This window comes from Drosophila rhopaloa, unplaced genomic scaffold, assembly GCF_018152115.1.
Source record: "Drosophila rhopaloa isolate 14029-0021.01 unplaced genomic scaffold, ASM1815211v1 contig_163, whole genome shotgun sequence".
NCBI classification, from domain to species: Eukaryota; Metazoa; Arthropoda; class Insecta; order Diptera; family Drosophilidae; genus Drosophila; species Drosophila rhopaloa.
In genome coordinates, this window is record NW_025335043.1 from 6,145,892 (window position 1) to 6,152,001 (window position 6,110).

The window sequence follows — 6,110 nt, forward strand, 5'->3', positions numbered from 1 at the left end:
CAAAACTGTAGGACCTTTAAATCTGTGTGTCCCGTTTTAGACCAGTAACATTTAAAAAATAATTAACAAAAATAATGTTCAATTCATTGGCCAAAAACATTGCAAGACATTAACTTATACAACATAACGATGACAAATCAAAAACAATTATTGACCATTTTATGAATAATTTACTTTACCTCTAATATACACTTACTTTTTACTTATTATTGTACATTTTTAATTTTGCTATTTTTATTTAAATACAAAAATCGATTCAGAAATTTCAGATATATTTTTACGGTCTGAAATTAAGTGACTTCTTATATAATAATGTTGACAAAACAGCTTGATAAATATATTTAAGATATCTATGATTCTAAGTACTCAATGCTATGCTGATCTCTTATGTACTTGTGCTTACAAAACGCCACTTAATCTGCCATCTAGAATGCGATGGGCAACACTTTCGGTTGCGAAACGCCATTGAGGCGACGCAGCGGAGTGTGGTGAGCATCCTCAGACATCCACAGCCACTGACAGCTGCTTACGGCTTACTGATGCCGATGCTGTTGCTGCTGCAACTCCACCTACAGCCGAGATACAGATTTGTGGCAAGCAGGGGAGAGATGCAGCCGCAGCATCCGCTGTTGCTTCAGAACAAAACGCAAAAACAAATGCGATGCGAGAACGAAGCCAACGACCGCAAACGTGCAGCGACAACAACAAAGCGACTAACAGAGCGCTCCAAAAAATGCAGCAGCCAAACAAACCACTCGACTGGGATCGGAATTCGCTTCCTCCCCCCAGCAGCCCTCCCCCTTCTGCCCCCTCGACTGTCTCGAACCGGAAGTAAAAACGTGCCAACAGAAGATGCGAATTGCTGCTGTTGCTGTTGAGATGTTGCCGCTGCGATGTTGCTACTTTGCTACTGCTGATGTTGCTGCATCTGCATCTGCGGCGCTCGCGAAAGCAGGAAAGCAGCAGCAAGTGCCAGTCGCACAGCTCTCTGCATTCTCTAAGTGAATAAGAGATGGGGTACACCGAAAAAAAACACAATAAAAAAATTACGTATATTTTTGGCCTCCTTTATAATCCTATTAATATTCCTTGCTGGCAAATCTATTATTACACAAAATATTGATATAAAAACCTATCGTGAGCACATACATTTCATACTTGTTATTCAAATGGTTTACTTTTATAGCAAGATTTGTTTAGATAAGCTATCAGTTAAATAAAATGTAAGCATACAAATATAAAGATAATAAAAACAAATAAAATAGAATAGGTGTCTTGACCGATTATAATGTTTGTGCATTTGCATTTTGGTGTTATCTCAAATGACTTGAACACAAATGACCATTGGACCTTAAGACGTCAAACAATTATATACATATGCTAAAGATAAAATAGATTTATTTTTAATAAAATAAGCTTGGAATTATAGTATATTGACCAAAAATCGATATAAAGATATTTATATAAAATAATGTATAACTGAATTTAATCTTATTTTCTAGCGATGAAGTGTATTGTAAATATATTAACACTTACTGTGATATATAAAAATCTTCGAAAATCTTAGATACATTTTTCCCAGTGCAACTGCTCTCTTCGCAGAATAGACTTTGGCACACAAAAAACTTTCAAGTCGCCGTTGCACTTCCCCCCAAACTAAAACTAAAACCTAAACCGGGAAGAGAGCGAGGCCATTTCCAAGCGTCATCATTTGGCACTTGTCTCTTCGCTCCTCCCTGTTCTTTACAAAGTTCTCACTTTTTTCCCTGCTGTTCGCCTGTTACAATTTTAAGCTATTTTTATTGAAAATGAGCGATATTCTCAGCCGGCGAAGGAACGACAGAGATGCTGGGAAGCAGAGTTGATGAAACTGTGTTAAGTGCATACTTTGGGCTTTCACGATAAAGTAGCAGCCCCCGAAAACCCCTCCAAAACTTCGTTTTTAGCGAGTTTGGGGATGGCTTTATTGTCACTGACTTGCAGCGAAAACTTTGCTCTCAAAGAAAACTCAACAAATTTGAATGATTCCATCAGATATACAGACACAAGCATATAGTCATATATGTATTCCACGAGTGCAATCTTCAAGACCCCACATTTTCCCGGTCTCCCCGCCTCTGTTTGTCGTGATTCTTATTTTCAAACAAAAACTGCGCTTATTACGCCAGCCCCAATGCATTAGAAGCTCCGCTTCTCGAGAATCGAGGGGTGAAAACCGGGGAAAGGGGCCATTTGGGGAGGGGCTGGAGTGGCAGCCGCTGCTTTTTAAGCTGCTCACACTCAACCCAGCCAAACTCAGTTGCCGCACACAGCTGCCAAGTGGCCGAGACTAAAAACCGAGCACCGAAACAGCAACAGAGAAACAGATATGGGGACGGAGACGACACTGCGACCGAGGCCCGAGGTTCCGTCTGTGGATTTATATACAGTGGACACTCATCAGGGTGCATCGTTCCAAAGGAAGAACTCTAAAAAAATGAATAATATGGATTAACAAGGAGCTAAAATTAGCTTTTTATTTAAATACACTATTACTATAATGGAAAGTCATTCTTTTTTGTAAGACCATATTCACAACTTTGAAATAGGGGTACAAATTAGTTGACAAAATAAATAAATTGGAAGAGTTGCTTTAGGAAAATAAATCAGGTATCAAACAACTACAATAAAATTAATTTTCTTAAAATTTCATAACCAAAAAGTTTTATCCATTAAAGTTTTCTGAAATATATTAAACAATATTGCAAGAATTTTTTTTTTTAATTTATAAGAGGATTAAGGTAACGTTATAGGAAGACAGTTACATAATGAAATGGATATATCGTTTTTAATGTTGTTTAAAGAATGGGATAATAATTATAAATGCAAAGGCCTTTTAATTATTAATTTAAAACAAATATTTTAAAGGTCGGATAAAACCAAAGTTTAAAGCTAAACTGTGCCTGGTTATTATAAACAGTCATATATGTAAGACGATTTCCACGAAATTGATTCCCATTGAGTCTCCCTTATTTTCCACGATTTGTCCAAGGAGTCCTCCCTGTATGAGCTTCTGCCTTAGCTGCTGTTTCTGCGACTGCATCTCGCCTCATTTCAATTCATTTGCGCTTGTCTCTGAGCACATTGCCCCCCTCCTTCCGGCTTCCCCTGAATCACAGCCTCATTCCTGGACTTCCTTTTGGCTAAAGAGTGTATGTGTGTGTGTCTGAGTGTGTGTGTGAGTTTGGGTTTCCCTGTGGCTTTTGTATTCCACAGCTTAGCTTAGCTCCTCCATTTCCAGTTTTCGCACATTTCGTCCCGTGCTCCTCAGTATATTTGGCAATACTGGCAAGTGGAGAGAAAGAGCCTACACCCATTTACCCATGAGAATCCAGAACTGAAAATCCAGAACTGAGAACCCTGAAGTGAGAACCCAGAAGTGAGAACCCAGTACCGAGTAACGAGAGAACCCGAGAGCCGTTGCGTTTCCAGCTAATATATATACATATATAGACGAACCGCCTCCAATCCAATTCGTACCCCCCGATTTCTGTGAGTGGAGTGAGCTGCTGGCGATTTCTGAACGCCTGTTCTCAAACGACTCAAACTGAGAGAGAGATAAAAGCATGCTGTGCAAGATGATGCTTCTGTGTTGATAAGACCCATCGAGTGTCGCAGTGTGTGTGGTTGTGGAAATTGAGCACAATTCCTATACGCACGAAGTATCTCGTGGATAGCATAGCCCGCCACCTACTTATGTACTTGGGGATTCATCCGTAGGCTGAGATTGAGATTGAAGCTGGGGTACTAGGCTGGAAAAAAAAACACAAAAATAAAAGAAAATACTTCTCTGAGTGAATTATGAAGTTGTCTTCGACGGTTACGTGGGTGGTTCCCCCCCCGATTCCTCAGCTCTTCAAGTCTCGATTTATTGTTGTACTTAAAACAGAGTCACTTCTCTGCTAGGCCTCTCTAAAAAAAAAAAAAGAAATACAGAAAACAGAAACAGACGAAGAAAGAGTTTTCATCATCGGGAAATGCCCCAAAAACCGTTAGCTGGGATCATAAAATAGAGATGAAAAACTCTGAAATGCTTTTTTGTCGTAGCTGTAAATGCAACTGACACACAAAGGCAAAAGACGCACCGCGATCACGAGCTGAAAATGGATGTGGATGTGACTGTGAAAATGGAAATGGAAATGGAGCTGTTGATGCCCGGCCACATGCAAATGCATTCTTCTGGGTCACTCTAATGATCAGCACAATGACAATGATCATAATGATGCGACTTTTGATGACGGACCCAGTCGATGACTTGCTATCCGGGGGAAAGGTCTGGAAGAGTCCAATAAAATCTGAGCTTTACATTGTTTATCACTCACTTCTCTCGCTCTACGGGTCATATAAAATCACTTTTTTATTGCCGAGGAAAATTACATTGGGACATTGAAGTATTGTTACCTTTTTTCACTTAACGAATAATAAACACATTTTATTAGTAAAGAAAATTAGCAAAGTACAATCAAAATATTTATGTCTACCAACACTAACTTTCTAGAATTAAAAATTGATAAATAAGATTTGTAATATATCAGGAAAGTATAATATTAATTTTTTATGGTTGAGGAAAACTACATTGGAGCATATTTTAATCTTATTTCACCAAACAAATAAAAAACATATAACCAGCAATAAGGGTGTAGAAAATTAAACAGGTAAACTCCTAATATCTTTGTCCACAAATAATAACTTAAATTCTATAAATGATAAACCAGATTTGTAGTACTTTATAAATATTTTATTATTATTTAAATTCAATAAAACTTCACATAGCTTATCTGTGTCATAGAAAATAATAGTTAAATTTATTTTATTTATTAAATTTATTATATATCTCTACAAAAAATAGATAACACTTGATAAAAGCAAAAATACTTATTATTGAATTATGTAATTAATTATTATTTATAAAGCTTTTAATTTATTGAGTCAAATTATTTAATAAGTGGAATTTTTATTAATTTATTTTTTAACCATATTTTTTTTGATTGTGCCTTAAAAATGCAGTTTATATCCAAAAACAAATATGTGAACATGTCGTCTTAAATGTCGCCCCACCAATTTGGTTTGGTCAACTTGCAAATACAAATCAGGAAATATTTTCCTATCCAGTTATGACCCCACTAAATGTCTCATCTGCATGTCCAGCAATTCGCTATTGCTCCTTTGACATCCAACTATGGCAGATGAGTTCGCAATGGAGATGAAGCCGGCCGATAGATGATCCCAACTGGGGTTCAGCCTGGACTTTCACTTCGCTGGCTCACAAATTATAGCTAATTATGCAGCATCTTAGCCGAGATTGGGCAACTACTCCTGGCCCGCCAGTCTGCAATTTGGCCATGTGGTTGGGGGCTAATGCTGAGGCTAAAAAACAGATGCTGGGGCAAATCTGGGGCCGATCTGGTCATGTGGGTTTTTCGCCATGAGCCAGAAAGGCAAACAAAGCTTAGGCCATAGCCGGTAATAACTTTGTTTGAGCCGCACTGCAGTTTGAGGCCATTATAACAAAAATTTTGTGTTTTGCAAAATATTCCGACTTTCATTTTCCGTCTGAGCTGCGTTGAAAGTTGATTCGCAGATAGACTGTATCTTTTGGACTGATCGCGTTTTGCTGCCGTTACTCGGCTCAAGGTCAGGCTGCCTGGAATTGTTGCTAAGTTAAAGAATGCGTTGACAATATTTTTTGTTCAACTTAATTAAAAGGCAAACAGCACACAGCTCGCACAAAGGTGTGAGGCACAAGAAAACCGAAACTGATAAAAGTTTTTTATCAGCCAGCCATTGCGGAGACATTAACCACGATAATTATACAAAACATGTGAGCCGCTGGCGGACCAGCAGACAATTGGGAACAGGCCATATAGCAAAAGCAAAGTCGACCGCAGATACAGATACAAATTGTATCTAGTGCAGCAGTGATAAGCGGAGGGGACACGTGTGGAATGTGGGGCGCTGACTATCTGTAGACAGATATGTATCTTCTAGCGGTTCGAGGAAATGTTCTGCTCAGATACGTAGATACTACGCCCCACCCATCGAAGCAAAGACCAATTTGCAAATACTCCTCG